Source organism: Neolamprologus brichardi, chromosome 7 (genome assembly GCF_056152115.1).
Source record: "Neolamprologus brichardi isolate AB-2024 chromosome 7, ASM5615211v1, whole genome shotgun sequence".
NCBI lineage: Eukaryota > Metazoa > Chordata > Actinopteri > Cichliformes > Cichlidae > Neolamprologus > Neolamprologus brichardi.
Genome location: NC_142110.1, coordinates 18,593,142 through 18,619,488, shown reverse-complemented (window position 1 = coordinate 18,619,488; position 26,347 = coordinate 18,593,142). Strand labels below are relative to the sequence as shown.

Genomic DNA, 26,347 nt, shown 5'->3' with positions numbered 1-26,347 from the left:
CGTATTTCTGGAATTCCACAGAAAGAAACAGTGTCGCTGTCATGTGGGTTGTTTTTCTTTTTTTGCCATAATTAATCACCAGGGCATCACATGATTGTTTCAGCCCAAGTTTCATTTGAAAAAACAAAACAAAAACGGTGTCTCTTAGGACAACTTCTGTTTCAAGTCACAAATAAAAGCCCAGTGAAACAAGGCCTCAGCGCTGCTGCCAGTTGTGCAAAACACCCACACTGGCTGCTTTGCTGCGTGCTGTGCATCTGTCTGGATAGATACTCAGAGGTGTTACAAACCAGCTACTCCAACATTAGCTATGTCAAAGTTGGGGGAGAAAAATGGGGTCATGAACTGATCTGGCTGAGGTGGATTGGTAAGGGACTGTGTACTAGAAAACAGATGCTTCTGTAAAAACACTAAGCAGTTTATGCTTAATCAATCGAAGCTATTGCAGTGAATAGAAAAACACTGAATAGGAACAAGTTTGTGTAACTATAAGCACATTAAAAATTATTTTTCTTAAACTCTGCTTTGTACCAACCAGAAGTACACTCCTGAAAAGCCTTCCTACATCACATTTACACAAAAATTAACTCTTGGGTTCAATTATAGACCAAGAAAAAAATCATTTAGGCTTGGAACAAATTGTCTGTAGATTATATTTGATTATTAATCAATTTATTCCTTTCATATTCTAATGCATTTTCTGGTGATAAGCCTTTTAACTCCTTATTTTGAAACCTATGATAACATGTTAATGGTCAGGATGAATTCTGGTGTCCCATTGCATGATAACGCTTCTTTTTTTTAATGACCATCAGCCCGGCGCCGGTTCCATTTTACAAGCGCTCTTTAAATGACTGTAACTCCATTACTGTTTCTGCTAGAGACAAAATCCAAATGGTTTCGCAAAGAAGAGAAGATCAGCTTTAAAGGGACATTCTGCGTTTCACGGTAGCACAAAGGCTTCACAAGGCACTGCTGACAGAACACAGAAAATAAAAAATCAGCTCCACCTAGATGTTACCATATGCACTTCACATTACCATAACTCCTCAACCATTTTCAGGTAGAGAGAACATTCAAATAGTTCCTGAAAGATGAGAATTATTTTGCAATTAAACTGCCAAAGTTACAAAGTAATTCCTGGCAGCCTGCATGATACTTGGGTGATAAAGGTACAAGGTGCCTATCTGAAGGTCATAGCAGGCGCATACCTCGTGAATGTATATGAATTTATACCACGGTACACTGCCAGATTTACTTTAGTATGAATATCCTTTTGCCAGCCACTTTATTGAGTACACTTGTTCAAATACTTGTTAATGGAAATATCTAAAAAATCATATGGCAGCAACTTGGCATATAGACATGGTCAAGACAACCTGCTGAAGCTCAGACTGAGCATCGGAATAGGGTTGGCATGGTTGTTGGTGCCAGGTGGGCTGATCTGAGCACATCAGAAACTGCTGATATACTGGGATTTTCCCACACAACCATTTCGATGGTTTACATGAAATGGTCCAAAAAGAGAAAATATCCAGTGAGCAGTAGTTCTCATGGCAAAAAAGCTTCATTGATGCCAGAAGTCACGGGAAAATGGGCAGACTGTTTTGAACTGATAGGAAGGCAACAGTAACAACCAAAGCATGCATAAGAGTATCTCTGTATGCTCAACATGTTGAACCTTGAAGCGTTAGGGCTACAGCAGCAGAAGACCACACCGGGTGAGAACAGGAAACTGAGACTATAGTTTGTACAGGTTTATCAAAACCGGGCAATAGGAGATTGGAAAAATGTTGGCCGGTCTGATGAGTATGCACTTCTATGTGACACTCGGATGGAAGATTCAGAAACTGACATAAACAACATAAAAGCGTAGATCCGTCCTGCCTTGTATGTGTACCTTTAGGGCCCCTAGGAACAAATGAGGTTTGCTTAAATGCCACAGCATGATTGAGTATAATTGCTGATGATGTCCAATCCTTTATGGCAACAGTGTACCAGCAGGATAACATGCCATGCTACAAAGCTCAAATCATATCAACTTTTTGTTTTTGAACATGACATTGAGTTCTTGTAGTCCAATGTCCTCATCATTCATCAAATCTCAATCCAGTGGAGCACTTTTGGGATGTGCTGGAGCCGAGGATTTGCATCATGAATGTACGGCTGACACATCCACAGCAACTCCACGATGCTGTTGTGTAAAAATGGAAATCTGAAAGGAATGTTTCCAGGACCTTGTTGAACCCATGCCACAAAGACTTGAGGCAGTTCTAGAGTATACTTAATATTTACATAAAAACAAAGTTTGGATTTACACAGTTTGATTTATACACACTCATATGTACCACAGCACTATACCATGAGTTATAGTGCATATTATAATGATTGCACGCTAAAACGTGGCTGGATGCAGCACCAGCAGACAGCATCATAACACAGCTACTGATGATTCACATTGGGGCCTTCATGAGCAGTGAATTACCTCTGGACTGAGCCCTGTGAAGTGACTAAAGATCTGCCAATACAGGGAGGATCGAGGCTAGGACAAAGAAGACACAACTCTGTGGCTACCACACAGCTGCATCTGATCAATACCTTGTTGGGAGGTTGTAAAGGGAGTAATGAGGTAGTGCATAAGCTGTCAGTCAGTATGTTTTTGTTAGGTTCTTATGAGCGCCTGATGTGAGTAAGCACCTAATACCTAGGCAGGCTGGTTGAATGTAGAGCACCTTTGACATCTTCTAACATCTGGCTGTCTTCCAGTAATCTCTTTTCATTTTTCCCACCTCATTGAGAACTAGGCAAGCAATGCTATCGCTGGACCATTTACTGAGTATGATCCAACATCTGTCTTGCTCATGTCTCTTGTTTTGGCATTAAACCCCCCCCCCCCCTCCTTCCCTCCTTCCCTCCTTCCCTCCTTCCTTGTCTCGTCTCCGTCTTTCACCCCCTCTGGTAGCCGTCACAGCCGCTGAACGATTTGCTCTCACTGGGAGGCTCCTCCGAGTCACTGTGGCAGTGTCAGATGAGGCTCCTATTTAAGCTCATTAAATGTTTCCAAGAGAATAGGAAATCAATGGTGCATGCCGTTGCGCGAGAACTTTTCTCTTAATTTAATTTCCCCTCCCCCTTATCTGTTTGCACATCTCTCTCTCTCCTTCTTTTTCTCCTATCATTCACGCTTGTTCTTTCCAACTTGTCGTTCTCCTTTAAGCCGTGGATGTGGAGGTGGGTGAGGTGGGGAGGAGGGAAAGCAGAAACGGTTGCCTTCAGAAACTATTTCGGACTTGTATCTGTGACAGGCACCGTGGTGTGAAGCTGTCCAGACTTTTCAGTGTTGTTTAGCGCGCTCGCCGCACGAAGCACAATCAGCCTGAAAGTTTTGCGCACAGTGACCCGACCTGGGGTTTTTAAGCTTTGCTTTCAGGCCGTGCTGTTAAGGGAACAGGTTGCAACCAACCAGAGCAGAATGTTGCATTGAAAACATGTGGCGCAGTGACGTGTGGCTCGGGATGACCCCCGCCCCTCCCGGTTTAAAAATCCTCCCACCTCACGCTTGCCTTCCTCCTATTTTGAGTTTTATTCGTCATCTCATCTATTTTGTCCATCTGTTTAGTTTGCTTGTAACAAGTTTTTCTTCAATTTAGGCAGGCAAATTAATGTGTGTGTGCACGCTTGTAAATCCTTGTGAGTACATGTCTGGCAGGGCTTTGTGCTGTTTGAAACTATGCCTGCGGGCTGGGCCCACACCTTCTCTGGATCTCCTGTAATTGCTCTTTTGGGGCCTTGTCTCTGGCTCTGAGCCCGTCTCCATCACTCTCTCTCTCTCTCTCTCTCTCTCTCTCTCTTTCTCCCTTGCTCTTTGGCCGCCTCCCTTTTTTTTTTTTTTGCCCTCAGTTCCACTTTTCTCCCCCTGCATGGCTCATTATGGCTGATCCCCACCTGCCCAATCTGGGAATTGTCTGCCTGCACGCACACACAACACACACGCACACAAACACACGCACAACCACGCAGCAACTCAGCAGTTTTTAGAGCTGCCTGTCGCTTCGTTGGTTTGTGTGCTATCTGCTATAAAACAGCTTTGCTAATACTGTTTGGCCAAGAAGTGGAAACAATAGTGCTGTCACATTTTTTTTCTCCTCTTCTCTTGGTGAAAACAGACAGTTTCTCGTCTTTGCTGTGGCTGTCAGAACACCATTTTTCATAAAGCCCTGGCCCTTCAACCTTAGCGTCTGCTTTTGTATACCGTAGCCTCAACCACATGCTCCTAACCACAGGCCTCCTCCATTTCCATTTCAGCCCTCCCCTCAGCCTGTCACCCAGCAGCCCCTCCATGCCTGTTCCCAGGCTAGGGGGCTTACTTTGAAGGATAATGGATGTGGCCTGTTGCAGCTGCTCAGCAGCAGGGCACTATCATAGGAGTTATCTAAGGGCCTGAGAGTGGTCGGTGATGAATGGCTGGGAGCTCTGTGTCTCCAACAATCAATAAGCCACTAGCACCCAGATGAGCTAGAATCCCCTTCACTCTCCGCTTCCCCCTCTATCTACACATATATCTTCTGCTCATAATCTCCCACTATGTTTTGTGAACTTTTCCCTCCAATTCATGGCTTGAATTGGGCCATTGATCTTTTATCCTTGGCTTGTTTTAAATAAAGGGCCAGTATCTTCTCTCCACCCAAGCATGCAAGCTCTCCGACAGCAGTTATTGCTACACTAGCGACAAAGCTCACAAACATTACTTTAGACTGATCGAAGGCCCGTAATCTGAGAGGGAAAACAGAGAAAATGAAGGGGAGCGTGTATGAAGCTGCTGTCCCGCCCCCACCCAATCTGTAGCACTGCTGTGGTTTTCATTGCAAGGCTGATGCAAACAGAGGTCCCATGTGGATGTACACATTTGTAATGCAGGCAAACACAAACACACCCGCATACACCAAACAGTCTTTCTGTCAGGGCTCATTGAGCACAACCTGTCCCAAAGCACCTCAGAAAGCCTCATCCACCCTCTCTGAATTGTCTCAGTGTTGTGCGCACACTTATGCGATGCCTCTTCACACAACCAAAGTGTGTAAATTTTTATTTCCACTGCAGAACAACAGGTGTGTCAGAGTTACTGTCTGTGTTAGTTTTTGATCTTCTTTTTTCATTTTCCCCCCACATTGCTGGTGAGAGATTTCCAATGAAAAGAGACAACTGGAAATCTCTCTTTCTCTTTCTCTTTCTTTTTTCTCACCTCCGGGGGAGACTGAATAGTCTGTATCCTCTTTCTTCTTCTAACACTACGCTCTCCTTCTCTCCTCGAACTCCAATCCTACCTCTGATTTGCTGTTGTCTCTGTCACAAAGAGCAGATTCTCAACTTGGTAATTGCATGTCTGTTCGCCACCACACCTGTTGCTGTCAAGTCAGTAGTGTGGGAATGAGGGGGAGAGCTGCACCCTCTGGCCTCTATAGCCCTGACTCTCTACCCCACCATCACCACCTTTGTTGCAGGTGTAAGCCCACAGGGACACGGGAGTGTGATTCGGCCAATGTGTACACGTGTGGTATGGTGTGCTCTGATAGTGTTTATCTGTAACCTTGAGCGTCACCTCTAGGTGTGCGTATTTGTGCAAATGCATGTGTGTATCTCCTCAAACCTGGCCCCTGCTGACAGTTTACTCTCTCACCTGCTAATCCTCTCCTCTCTCCCTTTATCCAGAGCCCAGGCCCTTAATGAAGCTGGGGGTCAGCGGTGGTGTGCGGCTAATTGGCCAAGTTTGCCCGGGGCTCCGGCAGCCTGTGATTGAAGTGTCCAGCAAGCACCGACTGTGCAGTCACTGCTGCACCCTACTCTGTTTCGCTTCAACAGCCAAGACAGTCGTTGCACCCCTGTCGGCCTCTCCCTAGTGAGTAGCACCCGAGGTCATTTTATTTTCTCACTGCACAATACTCCTTTCCAGTCTCCTACACCCTTGTGCTAATTTTGTGCAAAGAAGATTTCTTTACCTATTTTATGGATGTTTAGATAAAGATTTAAGTTTCTGTCTCTGTGTCCTATGCCTCTGTATTTTAAAAAAAAATATTATTATTATTACTAGACTTTCATTCCCACACTTTATCCCAGCATTTTCTTGGCTTGCGTGACCCTCACACTCTTTGTCCTCATTTGCCACAGTGGGATTTAGGCAATTATCACGGTCCCCCATTGGCTAGCAGCCTGAAGAAAGAAAAAAAAAACAATCCTCCAGGCCCAGCTCTGGCCAAACTGTAGCTCAGTGTTCTGAGTGAACAGGAGGGGATGGAGTAATGGAATGGAGGTATTTCTAATTAGTTGAACCTCCTACTTCTCTTCGTTAAGGCCTTCCTGACTCCCGGTTGTTTGGCTGTCAATAGCAGAGGTAGAATAGCAGAGGTAGGAAGTGGTAGTGAGCTCAATGGTAAAGTCTGAGCAGACAGGAGGTACAGGACACAGAGAAGGCACTAAGGCAACGACTCTGCTACCCAGCAGGCAATTGTCCATCTCACCTGGGAGATATGCAGGCAGTGCTTAGCCACAGTACACCATTGAAAAGATCTTTTCTTTCTTGTCGTGCTTATAGAAGCGGAACATTGCTGACGAGTAAATGGTTTGTATCAGGAAACAATGGTCCAATTATAAGTCAAGTCTTAGCCTACTAGTTGGGAGAAGTTCTAGTCTGCCAAATCTTTATTTGCACACCAGTAGGTTTCCATGCTTGTTTATTAAAGAACGCAAGTGATTAGATCTGCTCCGAGGCTTCATTAAATGAAGCTCCCCAGTAATTATCTACACTCACAATAGTTTTGTGTAGACAGCTGGAAAAACTAAATGTTTTCACATTTAATTTAAGCACAGAAAAAGGACCGTTGTTACCACTCGTCTGATGACGTGAATGAAAGGGTGAGCAATATGAACATGTGATCTCGTGAGGCATATTTCATCACTTCTTCTGAAACTGTTCCTGGATTTACTTTAAATCCCAAAGCTGCCACCAAGCCTCAGGACTTGCAGGTTTCTTAGGGTGTTACACTTGTCCATCTGTGGAGTGCTTAACGTGACAGATGACTCCATTTCTCACTCATCTTCTCCCTAATCAGCTGTTTTTTTTTTTTTTCTTAGGTCATAATTCTTGTGCTCCACTTTCCCTTGCAGCATGCCTGCCAGCCTACCCGCTGGTGTTAAAGATAAACAAAATATGGCTCATTTGAAATATAGGCTACACCAGGTGGTTGTTTGGCCTGTGCTGAATGATTAGAAGTTTGGTGGAGCTATGGCTTTCATCAAAGTGCTACAGTTGTGACTCCAAATAGATCACATTAAACAGGCACACTTTTCTGTTTTTTAATTTTTCTTTGCTGTTTTTCGTTTTGATCTTTTGTTGTTGACTCAGTTTGTCTCACATCCCAAAAGATGGCGTGAATGTTATGGTAATGACATGCTTTTTGGTATCCATAAGGATTAGGAGGTGCCAGTCATTTCTCCCATGAGGCTTTGCCTTGTCACAACCCTGGAGCAAAGACATACTTGGGGGATGAATGAATTAGGATGCACTTGAAAAATCTCTCTATTTTTTGTTGTCTTTTGCAATGTTGTGGGTGGGTCCCATAGTTTTTTTTTTCTCCCTTGTGTGTCACTGCCCCCCCCCCCCCCCCCTTTTCCTTCTGCATTAAATTTTGATACTTTGAACGTTACTAAAGTAGTTTTGCACTCTTAGTTTTGCATGCTTGACTTGCTCCTTGTTTACCGTGTAAAATGTGCTATTTTTGAAGTATAATAGCAAAAATAAGTAAACAAGACCATTTAACTTGTAGTAGTACATTTGACACCTAATATTTCAAAGAGGAGGCTCATAGAAGATATTGTTTTCTAAAAAGGCTCCAGGTTTGTTTAGAATATTGCTGATGGCGATACCCAAGCCGTGGCACTTTTGAAGTTGGTTCAGGTTAATCAAGTGAGGAGAAAGCTGTCCGACATCAAAAGTCCTTTCTGTGATACTCAAAATGACTCTGAGTTTAAGTATGAATCCCCAGAAATGAGAGTGAATAATTCATTTGTCATGCTAAATCAAAGTGATGATCCTAACTTTAATGCCTGTGATCTATTGAAATTGTCACGGTGGTTTGTCAGATGACAATGTTTCATGTAATCTGAAGCCAACTGCTATGATTAGGTCATAGCAGGGTAAAAATCTTCAGGCCTATGCGGTCAGCACAGAGAGCAGTCATTCCTGCTTTGTTTTCTCTGCAGTAGCAAATGTATAATGCAGGTTGAGCCTTTAAAAAATTTTCATTACCAAAAAAAAAAGTCACAGCATTGCAGGTGTATACTAACGCCTTTTAACGCTGTGCAAAAATGGTTTTAAAAGCCTGCTAACGTGCTCCAGGCATCACCAGAAGCCAACATACCCCCTCATCACCAGCCTAGATTGGGTTTTCTCCATGGAAAATGGCAAATGTCGTGTCCTTGTGGTACAAAAATAATATAAAATACCTTCTCCCTGACTCATCACTCCTGCCCCTCCTCCTGCAAGTTCGCCCCAACTCCAACATGGTACTGCAGCCCTCCATTTCCACTGCCTCCTGTGAATATCCAAGCTGTCGAGGCTGACTGGGCTGAGCGTTTTCTTGCCAGGGCACAGTTGGACCAGATCCGGCCTCCGGGCCACATATACCGCACCACTCCAGCCCCTGCAAACAAGGCCTGCCCTGTGCAGCTGTCATCTAAATGCTAAGCGCTTTGGATCGCCACGGCCGATTCCTTTTGTACATACTTACTTGTTTTTTTTGTTCAGTTTCTTTGCGACTACTTGCTTTCTTGGAACACGATAGCTTTACATTCTTTACAGCTTGCTGACTATGAACTTCTATTTGTGTTCATTTTGTGAAAAATACTGAATTTCAACAAGAGTGGGAGTATTTTTCTTTTTTAATAACAAGGTATACAGTTGCAGAAATCTGTATAGATGCTGCAGATGCTCTTTGTCTATTTTAAGGATTGTGAGCTTTTACTCAAAGGCAGGTTTTTAAGCAACAGACTGTTATCTTTCAGATGATTGTATATGACCTAATCATTGCATCTGCATTCCTCTGGAGGATTAAACAAATGTGGTTGTCAGGCTTTATATATGTATTGTGAACCAAGCCCATTTTAAGGGGAGGCAAGTTGAGAGACAGATTCCAGATGAGCCTCTCAAACAGTTTCATGTCAAATCCACAGACATACAAATCTCCACAATGATCTGCCAAGTTTCTGCTGAATTCACTGGAGCAGGAATAGCAGAATTTCACACCCCAGCACTGAGCCCCCGCTCCCCTCCTCTCAGCCATCACTGGGCGCTGCTTGGCAGCAGAGGATGATGGGAAACATCTGTGAAATTTGCTGTGTATGTGTGGATGGTTGAATACACTCACCAGATAAAGAATTTTGTTTTTATGTTGGGTTTTTTTCTTTTTTTGAGACATCTTTTGTGTAGCATCAGGTGAGCACATTCTTTTTTTCTTTTTCTTTTCTTTTTATTAAACAAACCTCACGGTGGAATAAATGTAGATGCAACAGGCAAGCTGTTTCAGTAGTTAAATTGCTCATGGGATAATCTTTTCGAATTGTTCAGATAAGCGAGCAGGAGCAAGTGAGGAAAAGAAGAGGCGGTTATGCACTTCCTTTGCAGCTAAATTACTTCCTGTGGATGACAAAAAGGAAGGAAAGGCAGCCCCCTATTGGCTTCATTTTCTATTTTTACACAGCTTTCAATACTAACGATGCTGTGTTTGCACGCTGACTAGTATATTATCTAGAAAAAAAGAAAGAAAGAAGAAAAAAAACTGAGAGAATGATTCAGCTGATCCTCTGGATGCTCCTCTGCAGCTGCCAGCGATGTGACTGCTCAGAGTCACTGAAGTCTCTTTTATTTGGGTGTGCTGTGCTATATAAATAATGAAATGGAGCCCGTAATTGGTGGTTCTTGGTAATTAGGACCAAGCTGTCAGCTAGCGAAGTTGCCTCAGTCTGATGGCGCTGTAGCTAGGGCAGTAATTACTATTATCTTTGGGGGCTGTTGACACAACAGTAATCCCATTCTCGTTGTAAGGATAGTGGGGCCTATGTTTTCTGTCCCTATTTTAAGAAGTCTGTCTGTAATAATGCCACAGACTCAAATTTTCAGGTATCCGCATTAACGCTCGTCAACACCAAACCATGGGCGCTAATGGAGAGGAAGACCTCTCTCCTTAAGTTTGCCGTTTGGTGACTATGTGTGAAGAGCTGGCCAATATTTTCATTAGTCAAACAGTTTGACTTTTCCCTTCGAGCGGTGTGACGTCCAACCATAAACAGCATTATCAACCATCTCAGCAGGTTTTCTAATACCCCTGTAATCCTGTCATTTCATTCATGGATACCGCTGGGGCTATACCGGGCTTGGAACGTATCTGCCCGCCTGTCTCTGCTCCTCTGTGTGAGAGATTGGATTCCCCAACTCCCCCTCCTGCTTCGTCTTGCCACACACAAACACACATGTTCGTGCCCCAATGTTCACTCATCTCTTGTCATATTCTCACAGTGTAAATGGGCTGGTCAGACACGATGAGATGTATAGGGTACAGGGCGATGGCAACAACGTGCCCTGTGTGTAGGGTTTTTTTCCTAGTAGCAGATAATAACTTGCCCTTGCTAAAGTGAAGTTCTGTTCATCTGACTCGAGACTTACAAGCACAGCATGTACTGCATGAGATGAAGAAAGTGAATGTCTTTAAAAAAAAAAGGGGGGGGGGGGGTACCCAGGTGACATTTCCTTTTCCCTGCCGTGCTGTAAACTAATGAACCTGCTGGAGACTTACATTGACTATATGCAAGAAAGGGTGGAGTGTGATTATTGCATGAGTGAAAAAAAGAGCAGTGAGGGTGAGCAAAGGGCAGAGGAGCTGCTGTTTCCGCGTATACAGTAACACGCAAATTGCGTTGTGTCTGAATTAAACATGTGGCACCTCATTGCTTGAGGCGTGATGGACATTCAAACATATTGCAAGGCAGAGAAAATGGCTTTTTAAGTAGGCTATTTATGGCCAAGATATTGTATTCATTTCTTTATAATAAAACATCCATTACAGTGTGAGTGAATGGCGTGGGGAGGTGAGGCCGGCAGAGTGCAGCTCAATGTAATAACAACTGTGCGTCTGCTCTAAATGAGCCAAAGAAAAGAGCGGGTTCCTGTAGATATTAGTTTCCTTTGTAGGGGAGCTCAGATCTGGTGATATGCTTCGCGAGGAGTAATAAAGAAATATATCTGTTTTTATTGCGCCCTGGCGACAGAGTTATGTTTAGAGCTAGTATAAAGAGCTGGTACATGGCGCAAAATGATATTATGGCCCATTAGGTGGGGGCCTGAGCTAAGCGTCGCTACTGGTAACTGAGGACTGGGGGTAATGGGGCCGCGGCGTATTGTCTGTGATCTGCTCTTTCACTTCTCTTGATTGAATCGTCTACATCGCTGGCACTTCATCTCCTGGGGAACCGGAGTAGACAAGGTGATTTTGGCTGAAGACATCACTCTGTCAAACCTGGGAGATAAGAGAATAGGATGGGGGAATTGGAAGGGGTGCGTTCGGAAATGTAAAGGAAAGGTGACGTTCAGGAATTATGGTGTGTAGAGCAAACTGATCCCAAGGTTTATAGTTTTTACTTTGCAACAGAAATCATCTCATTCTGTTTTGTGGGTGCTCAAAAGAAAATAAAACACTAAAGATTTCTTTCTTTTTTCTTAAACTTTAGTATTGTTCAGTCGTCCCCCCTCCTGTGGTTTTGGTCTGTTTATGAAACAATACAAATTTAATAACTTTATAAGATCAAGGCTCTTGGGCTCCTCACTTTGCAGTGTGTGTCTCTGGTCTGTTTCTCTGACTCAGTTTCTCAGAATGAGTGAGAGATTTTACAGTACAGTATCATTGCATCTTTAGCTCACTTCTACTGTACTACTGACCCTTGACTGTACTGCAGTCAAGGGTCTACGAAAGGGGAGAAGCCATAAATTAGAGTACCTGGGTTCTCGGGAGTCTCCCACTTGAGACCCATCCACTCTCAGAACTCTCCTGTAAATTCAGCTTCACTTCTATCATTCATGAAACTGCGTTTTTCCAGTTACTTGTTGAGCAGATGAGGTATTGTGCTGAGTGGCATATTTTATCTGTTGTCGTGCAGCAGTCAGCATGCGGGCTCAGGAAGTAATGTGAGCCAAGCAGGCAAAGAATTCCAGGCATCCTGAATGAAACCAGATGTGTGTGTGTGTGTGTGCGCGTCTGTCTGTTTTGTTTTGTAAAAAAAATTTAATTCTACAATTTGTTGTTTTGGTGTATCTTGCTCGCACATAAGACTTACAGCCATGAGTGAATGTATGTCAATAGGCCGGCTTTCATAATAGTGAAAGATTCAGTGATAAGAAACCAGATGAGGCAGATGTGACTGCTGGCTTGTTTATGTTTGCATATCATGCTGGCCTATCAGCTCTCTCCCCTTCACATACCGCTCTGGCTGTTCTGCTCATACGTCTTTCCACATGTCGATCTTTTTAGTGACCAAAAAAGGAATAACACAGCTCCCTCTGCATTTTTGAGACACTCTGTCACATTTGAGCTACCTTATGCTTTCACCTGCCAACGTAGAGAATGGTCAACCCAGAACGAGTGTAAAACAGGCGAACAACCCAAAGTACTACCAGTAAATTGAGAACACAAAGATGTTGAAGGATATACCTTGTTTTTTTTGTTTTTTGTTTTACACAGGCTGTTTAGCAAAGCCCCAGAGGTTGGTGAGCCAAGCCAGCAAACACAAAATCTGAAATCAGAATCTGAATTCTTTAGCTGTAATATTTGAATAAAATAGATGTAATTTCTATTTGCATAGCTGGGATTTTGCCTGTTAAACCGTGCCCGTGAAGAAACTATCTATTGCTCGACACCTGGAATGACCAAAATGAGAATGGATTTTGATGTCTCCCTGCCTTATAACAACTGCTAGTTTATTTTCTAATTTAATATTTCCTGTTTTAACTTGAAAACACTACAAGTGTTATAAATTGGTTAAAAAAAAAAAAAAAACAAGCACACAAACAAAAAAGCAGCTGGTTACTGGCATTACACCCACATTGCATAAGTTTTGACCCAAGGCTGTGACTAAAGCATTTAGATGGCTTTGACAGCAACGTGCGAAAGCTTTTCGAATTTGTTCCTTGTCCAAAGACTCCACTCCTTTCGCTTGGGCTCCGCTATGCCATCAAAGGAGGGGTGTTCATTGGCAGGGTTTTGCTAGCAGGAATGTGTGACTAAGTGTCTGTGTGCTTGTTGCCTGAACATGTACGCCCCATATCAGCCATCACCACAGGAAATGACCAGCCGTTTGCTTTGAAGTCCCAGCAGACTTTTTCATTATTCCTACTATCTCCGGAGACACAAGGCGACAACCCCCTCTTCCTCTCTCTCCCTCCCCGCTCCTTACGCACCCGCTCTGCACTCACCCTCTGCTGCTCCTCACTCAGAGCTGTGCCACCAAATGCCTGATAGAATGCAGAACAAGCGTCTATTAGCATAGAAAATGGGAGTGCTGGTGGCCACAGGGCACAAACCCCACCACTCCCTCCCCTGCACACACACACACACACACACACACACACACACACACACACACACACACACACACACACACACACACCCTACTTGCCTGAAAAGGCTGAGAGGGCACGTGTAATTGCATTTTTCGTCTGCCTGTGCAGAAACTCAACGGAAGATACAGGGAATTCTAAGTTTCCCCAACCTTGGCCCATCCTTCCACTTCCCTTTTCTCGGTTATTTCCCACTTGCCTCGCTGCACACCTCCACCCCCTTCAACCCTCCACTTCCTCTTCTTACGCTCCTAGCATGTCGAAATGGGTGGCGTGTGGAGGTGAAATTAATTGGATCCAACTGTAGAAAGCGTTCAGCCCCCCCGTGGTGCACTGCTGTGTGAGGTGGGATTGGCACACGCTCACCAAAAACTTACAGTGAAACCAAGAGTTGCTCTCTGCTGCCATTTTTTTTTTTGCCAATCTGGATCATCACTTCCTACACACAGTCTTACATGGAATCAAAAAATTGAAATTTTGCACACACACTATATTATACCCGAGTCCATATTTCACCCACATGCACAAGCAAAACAAAAAGCGCATATTTTTTCTATTGATTCATACAATATGTATGCGCAAGTTTCCGAGCAAGAAGGCAGATGTGTTGTTTGTCTGCCAGTAGGGTGCATGCCAAGGCAGCGTGCCTGGGATGGGTGTGGTTGAAAAACTGGGTTAGGAAATCCCTTGTCGAGGTTATTACAAGCAGAAATACTAATGAAGCTTTTGCTCCAGTAATGGCATTACCAAATGAAAACACTAACCCACATGCTCTAAATGAGCACCTCAATTTCCAGTGACAGAATCCTAATGACTAAATATCAAGTGTACTATACAATTTGGATCATGAATATTAATGGAAGCTTTTATGACATGTAAAAGCAGAAGCTCTATGGTTCTGTTTGTTTTCAGTAACTTATGAAAGACACTGACTGTGTATTATGCTGGTACTTTGACCTTGGCCAGTACAGCTCACTCCTTGTTTATTTACCAAATGATCTGAAACCTTTAAATGCATCAGTGTCTCATGTTAATACAAGCATTCCTCAGAGAAGGCAGTCCCACTTTAGTTGTAGCTATGTATCTTTATCGTATGTTGTCCCCCAACTCTTTATCCTCTTTTTTCTGTAACCCCTCTACTGCCAGCCATTTAATGAAGATTTATAGCAAAGAAGCATAACCATAGCCTGATTAACATAAGAAAATTTGTAATGAAAGAGTCGATTTAAAAAAAAAAAAACCTGGCTTGGCACTGACTGTGAGTGACTTTTTGTAATATAAATATTACTGTAAATAGCACTGTGGATGCATTTCAGGCTGCAGTAACAAAGCCAGGTTCAATACCAGTGCTTCTATTATGTGTATGGAGCCTTTCTTCTGTCTTGTGGTGTTATAAATGCTTCCTCTGTCCAAAGGTTGCTGTTTGTTCCCCTCCTTTGTTGTCTGATCAGTCCTGTGTGGCTGTGGCTTTTTGACTTCTCTGTTTGGCCTTCTCTCTGGTCCTGCTGGCTGGCTTTGTCTGATTTATGACAGTCTGGAGCTAATGGTACAGAACCAGGATTTGTGTCTATGGTGTTGTGACTGGACCAGTGCCGGCTCATTGGCCTCCTCACTTCTCTCTGTCTCTCCGTCGCTCTCTCTCACTTGCTCCCTCTGGATGTGGTGAGCGACGGCCGGTGAGTGAGTCGGTTGTTGATCAGCATCCCCACACTCTACCTCATTTGTCTTTGTCCCCCCCTCCCTTTCTGCCAGAGGAGTCGGGCTGCAGGCTGGCAGGGGATCCAGCTCACCTTCAGACAAGGCCACCAGACCTTGTCTCACCTTTTTATTTCTTTTCCTCCCTCAAAATCCCTCAGCACTTCTTTTTACACACTGAAGCCTCATTTCCAGTGCATAGTGCAGCTGAACTGGACTCTACTCATTAAAGGTAAAGTACGTACATTTTAAAGTTATTTAATAGACAAGAGAATTTTGTATTCATAAATATACATTGATTAGTGTGTAATTATGTCTTCCAGCAGTCTTACAAATTTAGAACTAATCCACAAATATGATTGAGCACCAGGTTTTGGAAGATGCCGTATTCCCTCAACATCATGAATATAGTGGCCAAGATACATAATTGCATTTTAGGTATGTCACTAGAGACCGACCACATATACATTAATCAATATAAGTTCCTTTTGATTTAAAGATCACTGCACTCTCTCCTCCCTCATTTCCACCTCCCTCCTTTTTCTCTTCACTCCTCATCTCCTGAATAGAAGTTGGGGCTGTAACACACAAAAACATACACAAACATGCCTATTTATTCCACATACTGTCACAGTTACTTAATCCAGCAAATTAGCCATTTGACCCTCCTGTCTTTGGACAGCTCGCGAGTCGGCTAAATAGCAACAGCAGCTTGTTATTAGCTAGTACTACGCTAGCTAATGTTGGACCGAAGTGTCCTAAAAATCACACTTTCCCTCTGATAAACAGTTTGATTTTATTCTGACATTATAAGATTTTTTGCTTGGTGCGGTCCAACAATGTCAGATCTGTTTGAAAGAAAATTTCACTAACGGCGGCTAACAGCAGCTAACAGAAGCTAAAAACAGGTAAACGTAGCAAAAACAGAAATAACTACTGACCGAAAAGTTCAGGATACTTTCGACAACTCACCTTAGTATCACTGTTATTGGACATAATTGGGCTGAGTCACTGAGTCATCATCATGTATGAGACTTCTCTCATAAGGTTTTACAGGCTCGTCAGAGGTAATAGATGTTATCTCCAGTGGGCCAACACCCCACACCCATTACAGATGAAAGGCGGCCAGAGTTACACTGTAGCCACTTTAGCTAGGATTATGGACTTAAATTGGAAGAGATTAAAAAAACCGCAATTGACTGCAAACTGACATCTAGTGGCAGTATATTACTCACTCTGCCTTTAATTGATTTAACTGGTTTTGGTATATACTCGTAATTTTCAGGTTATGAGTAAGAAACAGCAATTATGATTTTTCTCCATTTATCTGCCATGGCTGTCATATATTCCTACTCATGTGTCTGTCACACAAATGCCTTGGATTTTCTTTCTTTACTTTCATCCATTGTATTTTTGTACTTAACTTTTAAAAAACCTCTATCTCATTGCATGACTTAAAGAAGGAACCACACCACAAAACAGTTAGGAATCATATTGCAGTTTCAGTGTCAGTTTGAGAGCTGTTAAAGCACCAACTAATGCAATAACTTGATGTCCTCGACTGTGATGACCACCTTAAAAGTCTCATATGTTTGATTAGGAGAACGAAATATAGGTAAGTACCTTACACCAAAAGTAGAACCTCCACCACGCTGTGGAAATGCAACTTCACACAGGCCCTTGCCAGCCCCCTGTGTCAGTGCTCAAGACCGAGGTCAGGCTGCGAGGCAAACGGGGGGCCTTGTATGTGGAACTGTGTTAATTAGCACAGGAGTCTGGAGACGAAAAGCATGATATTTACTGCCACAGTCCCCCTCCCGCTCCCCAAAATCTCTCTCCTTCTTCCTCTCTTCCTTTTTCTATGTCTCTGGAGGTTGCTTCCATCACACCGCTTGCGTCGCCAGGTTTGTGAAGGATGTCGCTGCCAGCTGTCTTTTTCATGGACGGCTGCCAAGCTCTCTCCATATCTTCCGTCCGTTGTCATTTTCTCATTTATTCCCATCTCTTGCTCTCTTTTTCCCCCACACGTCCGCTGTTTATCTGTTAATGAACTCTGTGTCTCAAGCCCAAGCTCTAGCCTTGCCTCAGGGAGAAGGTTTTTTCTTTTCTTTTTCTTTTTTAAAGATGAGGACAGTGTGGGAGCGCTCATTGGCACGTTGGCATAGTCATATGTACCAAGGTCGCGTAGGGCGGAGCACGCACAGGTCGGCACACAGTCTGTGTCCGCCACACCATGCCAGCTCTGCAATCTGTGAGCAGTGTGTTAAGAGCAAAACAGATACTCCATTTCCCTGATGGCTTGGTGGCGTTTGCTTTCTTCATTGGCCCAATAAAGGTCAGAAGAGTATGGACAGACAAAGAGAGCTTTATATCCCAATAAAAATCCCATTGATTGATTGACAGCTTCTGCATGAACGTCCTCCCAGACCAAGCAACATGTTTTGGTTTTTTTTGCATGGAAGCAGTCCTGCTGATGCTGACTTCACCCCAACTGAGCTCTTTGCACTTTGGGTGATTTGTCGCAAATTCCGCTTGTGAGTTTCAGATAGAAAGATATAGTTAAAGACAGAAGCAGTGGGCCAGGTATTCTGTTATTGTACATGTGTCTCAGCCATTTAGGGTTTTGAAAGCATGGCTAACGTAGCCCACACAGACTGCCATCCTCATTCAATCAAAAGGAGAGGATTTTTCAGTTTGTCTTGAGATTTTGAATTTATCTGTGAGGCTTACTGTCTGTATGCGTGAAAGTGAATCCATTTGTTTGTGTGTCTGTGTTATAGTTCCTGAGTAGCCGTGTCTCCCCTGGTGTGCCAGAGCTGTTAAGCTCTGCACTTTATTTGACCCTGGCCTCCTATGAGGTGTCATAGCGAGCCAAATGTACAACAGATGTATGCCAAATAAAGACTTGACATCCCTCCTGTTGCAAAAGTGAAACAAACCCTCCTACATGGACACATAAAGCAGTGAACAAAAGAATTGACTGTAAATGCACTGTCTGTAACTTTTGCTCCTGAGATTTCTGGCTTCGTAAATTAAGCTCACTTGGCCTCTGATTGTATCAATTAATCTGCCTTGGCAGTGCTTTGTGAAGGACATACTGGGCAAGGCTAATTGTGCCTTTAAACCAGATGCATACGAGAATTTCCATGTCATTAGTAATCCTTCTACAAATACAAGAGACTATAAAATCATTTATATTCCTCTTTATTTTCTGTGTTATTTTATTTTTTACATCGTGTGCCTCTCCATTTGTCCTACACCCCAATAACTCTCCCAAAAGTATTCCACCCATGGGTTGATAGGCTTTTGAAAGCTGAGTTTTAAATATCCTTTCATTGATGAAGTTCTTTGATACCCTTGTTAGAGTGAGCCGATTCCAACATTGGGAGAATTAAGGCTGCTTTTGTACACTGAAGCTCCTCGGTGCCATGCAGCGCTGTGATAGTGACTTCTCTCTGAGAAATAGAGGAATGGGGACAGCGAGGGTGGGAGGGAGCATCTCTCTGATCTTCTGCCTTTCTCAGAACCATCTGTCTAGTGCTGGCCCAACATTCTGTGCGGCTTAGTATTAGCACTTACAAATATATACATTTCTCACATCTAGCTTTTGAGAGAAGTCATACCCCACACTGAGATATGCTCGCCAGGAGATGGGAAGCGAGAGCAGATTGGAGCCGGGCATGGTTGTGGGAGCGATGCCTGCCATTTCTTCCTTGATGGGAGGGTTGGAAATGAGGAGGCGAGGAGTGCACACATTTGGATGGATAATGGAATCGGGACGAGACCTTGGCTGTGTGATCAGGGCTTATCATAAATATCCCAGACTAACTAATGAAATATGTTTTTTGCAGCTTGATATCACATCAAGCAACATTTACTCTGCATACTGACTCACACATGTGCACATGTATCAGTTTTACACTATATCTTTGCTAAATCACCAACTTGTATTGAAAACAAGGCTCAAAACTGTTGATACCCGCTGTGAACACGACATATAAGTATTCACTTAGTTATTATTTATTCCGTGTTTGCTGCTGTACAGATAGTTTTGCTCTGTTAGTTACAGATAGAGGTGTAAAAAGTTCAGGAGCACAAGCAAAGTGAAAAATTCACAAATGCTAATAAGCTACATACAGCATAGCACTCTTCTTGTCACTTGTCAGCATTAGGTAAGCTTCTGAATCGTACAGGAGGATGATTTGGTGTTAAGTCTGTCGTCTGTCTGCTCTTCTTCTTCTTTTTTTTATAGATATCTTGGGGTGAGCAGCTTTTATCCAAGGCTTCTATTTCTCTTTAGGAGCTAGTGACTGACTCTCCCACCCCTCCTCCTCCTCCTCCTCCTCCTCCTCCTCCTCCTCCTCCTCCTCCTCCTCCTCCTTGGTTTCTTGCTGCTGTGAAATGGAATTGCTTTCTCGTTCATTAAAGATTTTCTTGTTGCTGCCTCGTACTACTCCAGGAGTGAGATCACTTGAAATGGCTGAAAGTTCTCAAAAACCACTGGAGAATTATGGGGTGGCAGCAGTGGTGTGGCAGTGGATGGGGGCGCATAAATAAGGAAAATTGCTTTTTTCCCGCATTTTTCTGAATTAAATTTGTTTGGGGGACCTCTTTTTTTCCCAACAACACACAAATTAATTCCGGCAAGTTGTCGCTTTACATTAAAGCATGAAGTGGCCTGGTGGTGTAAGGGAAAGCAATCCCTCTTCTGGTTGCCATGGGAGCAGGTGCATTGTACGATTGCATACCAGCTGTGTTGGTTCTGCCAAAACTGCTGCCCACCTATATCCTATGGACTTTTCTTGAGATGAATGGATTTTCCCTCTAAGAACATTTTGGATTGTACTGGTATTTTAAAAAAAAAAATACTATTCCCATGTGTGGCTTACTCCAGGCTTTTCACGTGATCTCGCCATTTTCTTTTGAGTATCAAACAGCAGAGGATAATCTGCATGTTCTCCAAATAATCCCAGTCTTCCTGAGTGAAGTGTCTGTAAACAGTTGTTTGCAGTAAATGAGCTTTATGAACTTTCTCGCATAACTTGCCTCCTCCATACCTCTCGTTTTCTCCTTCACTCGCTTCCTCCTCTTTAAACTCTCATCATCATCTCCATCTGCCCCTAAACAACACAACTGTTCCTTGCGTCTCACACTAATGCCCCAGCACCCACAGTGTTGGCGCACCAGCGCAGCATTGCTCGGTGGGTGTGTAGCGCCAATCTTAATCACATTGGGTGAGCACACCTGTGAAAACAGATGTCCACCGGGGCTGGCATGCTGTTCCTCTTTAGGGTGGAGCTTATGTGTCTGTGTGTGCGTGTGTGCCGCTGTGTGCCACTCTTTCTCTTCCCTCCCTCTCTTCTGCACAGAGCTACTAAGGTTCCCAGCAGGCAGTCCTGGCCTTGACACCCAGACAGGAAGAGCCCACGGCAGCATCAGGCAGGAGACAGGAAACACCAGTCCCTGGATTTACCCCCTGCCCTATATATTTTAATACTACTCTTGCTTAGAGATAATGAGACTGAATGATCAAAGCCACAGATCTTCTCTGCTTTCATTTCAAATATGCTGATATGTTACAAAATCATCTTTGAAGAAATTTGATGCCGCTAAGACAGAAACATTTTTTTCTTTTTTTTAAAGGCAGAATTCGATAAACACCAGGTGTTGACCTTTTAAATGAAGCTCTTAGATTATGAATGGATCTCAGCCATAAGAATGAGCTTACACTGATATTTGCCGTATAGAAAGGCATTAGTACAGGCTGCTATCCGATTTAAGTACTTTATGATGGCATTCATAGCCAGTGCAATGTTGTTTTGTATAATTACATCTTTATCTGATAGAAAGCATCTTTTAAAGCTAGATCCACACAGCTTACGCCTAGAGGCGTTAGGAATAATGTACGTCGTTAAATCGGTTTGCCAGATAGCTACTGATGTTAATGAGTTAAACAGACAGAATAATCTGTATTAGTGAATTTTAAAAAGGCAATAAACTCAACGCTAGACATAGTAGGAAAGGATTAGCCTTTGTGATTTCTATCCAGCTGTGCTTTCCCATTTGCCTGCCTAAAGCCTCAATCCATTTGTTACTGCCAAATCCTCCTGGCTGCTCTGTTTGGTAGAGGAGCTTCTCCCAGGTAGCCATCCTCCACAGACACAGAAGTCGCCAAACGCTGGCAGACACTCTCCTTGTCCTGGTTCACAAATATCACAAAAGACAAAAAATATTTTCTGACTTAAATTCAGGCGGGACTTGTATTTCTGGGAGCTGATGTGATTTCCTGGAGTGGATTTAATGGTACATTGATATTACTTCCACCTTACTAATTATTACTGCACAAACTGCCTGCTCAGTTTTCGATTAACCTCCATCTGGACAAATAATTTAGCTCATCTCTGCATTGATATACTGTGCATATAGGTGCAATCATTGTTACTAGGTTTCATCAGCTCAGCACACTGTGTGACAACTGAAGGAACAGAAAAGGAAACTGATAACTCATTAACATTTGTCAGCTCTCATAATGAGGGGAACTACTAAAGATAGACTTTTGTTAGTGAGGATTGTGTTTTCACCCCGACTCATAGACTATAGTCAAACTGGAGCTATGGTACGCTTCATATAGAAATTATTGTTTATTTCCACTGTAAAAACATAGTCTAATCAACATTCACAAGGAGTTGCACAAGTAGTATTTTCTTCCCACTGTTAATTAATTAATTACAGCTACCCAGAGTAAATAATTTTAATATTAGAAAAGAAACTTTGACTCTTGGTGATGGTCTTATAATTTCCTGCAGCTTTTCATTGTGTATTACAAAAGCCCATTAATTTGCCATTGGCCTAAATGCTGTCTGGAACAACAACAACTCTTATTACAAGAGAAGAGGGAAACATTTCATTACCCACGCCTCTCTAATAGTATTCCTGTCCAAACCAGGGCTCATAAAAACTTTTAACACCACAATTAATCTCTTCTGCTGGGCTGGAAAGAAAACTATCTGCATTGCCTGAGACAGCATGTTATAAGTTATTTATTTTTTTAATTTATGATTGAGCTGTACCATCCACTTGCATTGATGCACATGGCACATCCAGCAGGTTCACTACTGCAACGGGGCCCGTCCATGTTCCAGGCTCCACACGCTGCTTTATCTTTCCGTGCATCCAGCATTGATCCAGCCTCTTATCTCCACTCTGATCCCTGTGTTATTTCAGGAGCATAGGGTTTGCTTAATGATCTATTGACCCGATCTATCGATCTGTACAGTCAACCACAATGGGCCATCCACTAAAGAGGAGCCTGTAGGGCACACACTAGTCTCTTGAGTCATGCCCTCCCATCTCCCATGCAACCAATCTCGATCCTCTTTGCTACCCTGCATAACCTCACCAAGACTAGGTCCCAATGTGCTTTAGGCTTGTGGCTGTAAAGTGCTTGATATATTTTCGCTACTAAACAGCACTGTTTCTAAGATGACTTCATGCAGCTGACTTTGCACAGATAAATCTTCTCACTGTTTCCATTTAACCCTAATGTCTATGTGTAAATGAGTTGCTGGCAAAGACAGCAGCATATCTGGTTTGTTTGAAGTGAGATTGCCTCATCTGGGCTGTGACTTTTATGCCCTCTGCAACAGGCTTGCTGCTTGATTTAATCAAAAAACAAGGCAGCAGACTGAGATGAATTTGAAATGCAGCTGTGCAATGTAGGGTCTTACCCAGCTTAATTTACTTTTGTTAAACATAACCTTCTAATTTTGACAGCAGTAAACATAAAAGAAGAAGACAGCTTCCTAGCAGGTGAATAAGGATCTTATTTATAGGCCGCCTACCGTGCATACAGGTGTAAATACATATAGTCTAACACATGAAGAAACCACTTGAACACCAGCGACACATTTGATTGGATCTTTGCCTGTGTCTTGTTTGCGCCGTGGCACCTTTGACTCCAGTTGCTGAGCTTGTCATGGAGGAAATCCTCAGGGATTTGCAAGACACAAATAAATGACTCTGCTGTGCTTAATGCATTTGCGGGATTTTTGCCAGTGCTTTTGTGCTTGTATTTGTCCTGCTTGCAGTCCGGCTTAAAGATGGCAAGCATGGTTGGTCAGTGTGTCTGTTTGTCCGTGACAGTTTCAGGGAATTTTCATTAAATTTGTTATGGATTGTCATGGTCCAAAAAAGAAAGATTTTATAATTAAGTTAAGCCTAACCTTTCATCTTGTGCTATAGTCTGGTAAAAAAGTTGTTTTTGAACCAGCACTTTAGATAATGACATGGTGTTTTTCATTTTATTGTTCAGTTTCACAGTGTGTAATTGCAGCCTAGAGAATTTTGTTTAGCAAGTTACTGATAATATGTTTTAGTGCGTCTCCAGAATCTTTGGGATTTGCCATTTACTGCAACAGCTGCATTTAGCATTGATGAATCACTGTCTCTTTCCTTTGTCAGTTTTGACTGCCATTGAGTTTGCAATGCAAAATCAATCTGTCCACTCTGGCATTATAAATGACCTTCTGGGGTTCATAACTGTTCTCTTGTGTGCAAAAATGTAATCTTTTATTAATCTGGTAGTTATACTGACCTGCGTTATGAAAATTCGGGCAGTTCTTTCAGGATCTGTAGGGACAAATCTGTCGGCTATGGTCAATAATAAAATTGTCTGTATTTTAGTGTTATGGTATAGTACTGTCAGTTTGATTAACAATGAAGCCTCTGTGGGTGAGTAGTATGGTTTTAGATTCTTTGTTATTTTCTAACTAGATTTAGCATCTCATCAATAACGTTTTTGTTAGTAACCATGTTATTCATCCAAGACTGTCTGTGCAAATTACATTCTGAATATTTTTTACATTTTGAGGAAAAAATACAGTGGAATGGATTTTTAACCAGATTGTTTAACACAATCGTTGAGAGTGGGGAGAGGATGCCTGGGAAATAGAGAAGAAGCACACTAGCACTGATTTTCAAAAGCATGGGTGATGCTGTAGTAACTACAGAGAAATGAAGTTGATGAGGTATGAAGATATGGGACAGAGCCGCTGAAGCTAGGTTAAGAAAAGAGGTGAGGATCAGTGAACAGCAGCATAGATTTTTATGCCGGGAAAGGGCACTACAGATCCAATGTTTGCTTTGAGAGTGCTGATGGAGAAGTATAGAGAAGGTCAGAAGGAGCTGCACTGTGTTCTTTTGTGGATCTAGAGAAAGAATATGATAGGGTGCTAAGAGAGGAGGTGTGGAAGTCAGGAGTGTCAGAAGTATGTGAAAGTGGAGCAGTACATGTATGAGGACAGACAGTGGTGAGGTGTTCAAAGTGAGGTTGGGATTACATCAGGGAAGGACAGGTTGAATAATGAGGTTAGGCAAGAATCTTCATGGATGATGAAGTTTGCATGGTGGTCTTTAGCGAGAATAGTGAGCAGGTGAGAGCCTGGGGAGGTGGAGGTATGCAGAGGAAAAAAGAGGAATGAATGTCTGTAGAAGCAAGACTGAATACATATATGTGAATGAGATGGAGGCAGGTGTAACAGTGAAGCTGCACGGAGCAGAGAAAGTGAAGGGAGATGAGTTTAAATATATGGTATGAACCCTCTAAATAGAGGGAATAGTTAGTATGGAGCTGGCAGGCAGGAGGAAAAGAGGAAGACCACAGAGGATTCATTGATGGTGTGAAGGAGGACATGTAGAGAGGTGGTGTGACAGAGGATAGTGCTAGGGATGGAGATGGAGGAAGATGATCTACTGTATCCACCCTTGAAGGGAGCAGCCCAAAGGAGATATTAAATCACTTTGGTTGGACTTGAGCACCAAAAAACTTTGTTAGGTTTTTAGATTCAGGTAAAAATCATGGGTTGCCAGTCTACACATGAAAAGCATCTCTCCCATTTTTTTTAGTCATCTATCAGCCCTTGCCTGGAGCACCAAAGAAATTTACTTTGTTCATGTATTTTTAATGCGTGATAAATGTTGTAATGTGCATGTTTAAATTATTATTTTTCAGTTATTAAATCATGAGATCAGTGTCTTTTTTTTTATCAAGAGAAACCTGTGTAAAAGAAATTAAATAAACATATACACTTTAAAGCGAGGTAGAGAGAGAGAGAGAGAGAGGTATTGCACAGATATACATGAAGCATTTTTAGAATTAACACAAGGTGTAGTTGCAGGTATAACAATAATGATCTATAAGAAAACCATTTAAACTGTTCTAGTGAAATACTATTTGAACCCAGTTTTTCAGTCTGAAGTGACAGCTGCATTACACTGCATGAAGACCTGACAGTCCAAGTACTGTTATAAAGGCTACCTTATGGCAGAGATTAGCAGGGATTTTTTTTTTCTTTTGCAGCAAAGCCACACAAATGAACATCTCCCCACTGTTTGTTGAGCACTGACATCTTACCTATCTGTAGGAGATGCAATGGTGAGTGAAAATTGTCGTGATATGAAACACATTGCACTGCAATGGATGCAGGAGGCTTTAAGGTGGAGAGAAAAGCATGTATCGAACACTGGCGTATTGATTATACAATGATCTCGTTACTAGCAGAAGAGAATGTGATTTCTTTCGGTGAAAAAACAAACAAACCCTAATTTGACCATTTTAGGGGTTTTTTTTGGGGGGGAGTTATTACAAGTGTGCCATATACACGTCTGACACAGTTAAAGACAGTCCCACATTTCAACAAGTCATGAGCAGTGGAATGACAGGGTGCACAGATTCGATGATGTGATTATGATTGTCGACACGCGGTATGTGGCATTATAAAAATTAATGTTGCACCGATCGATATCGGACAACTTTCAAGCAGCTCAATTTTATACTTGCTGCAGGGAACAGATGGTACCCGCTGATAATGTTGCCCGAGTTGGATCCATTGCAAAAGAGATACAGAGAAGGGAGACCAGATCCGGAGCGCACGGGACAGGAGAATAGAGGTTAAGGCACTGTGTAATACTTATTCGCCTAACCTGTGTGGATGACTA

General features: G+C 42.7%; 1 protein-coding gene across 1 annotated transcript in view; it reads left to right on the top strand.

The window, feature by feature from the left end:
- The window catches only part of plxnb2b (plexin b2b), a 132,915-nt gene that overhangs the window by 20,841 nt on the left and 85,727 nt on the right, over positions 1 to 26,347 (top strand). The window contains exon 2 of the mRNA XM_087843262.1: positions 5,710 to 5,896. The gene's annotated coding sequence lies outside the window, so the exon portion shown is untranslated. The remainder of the gene's footprint in view (positions 1 to 5,709; positions 5,897 to 26,347) is intronic.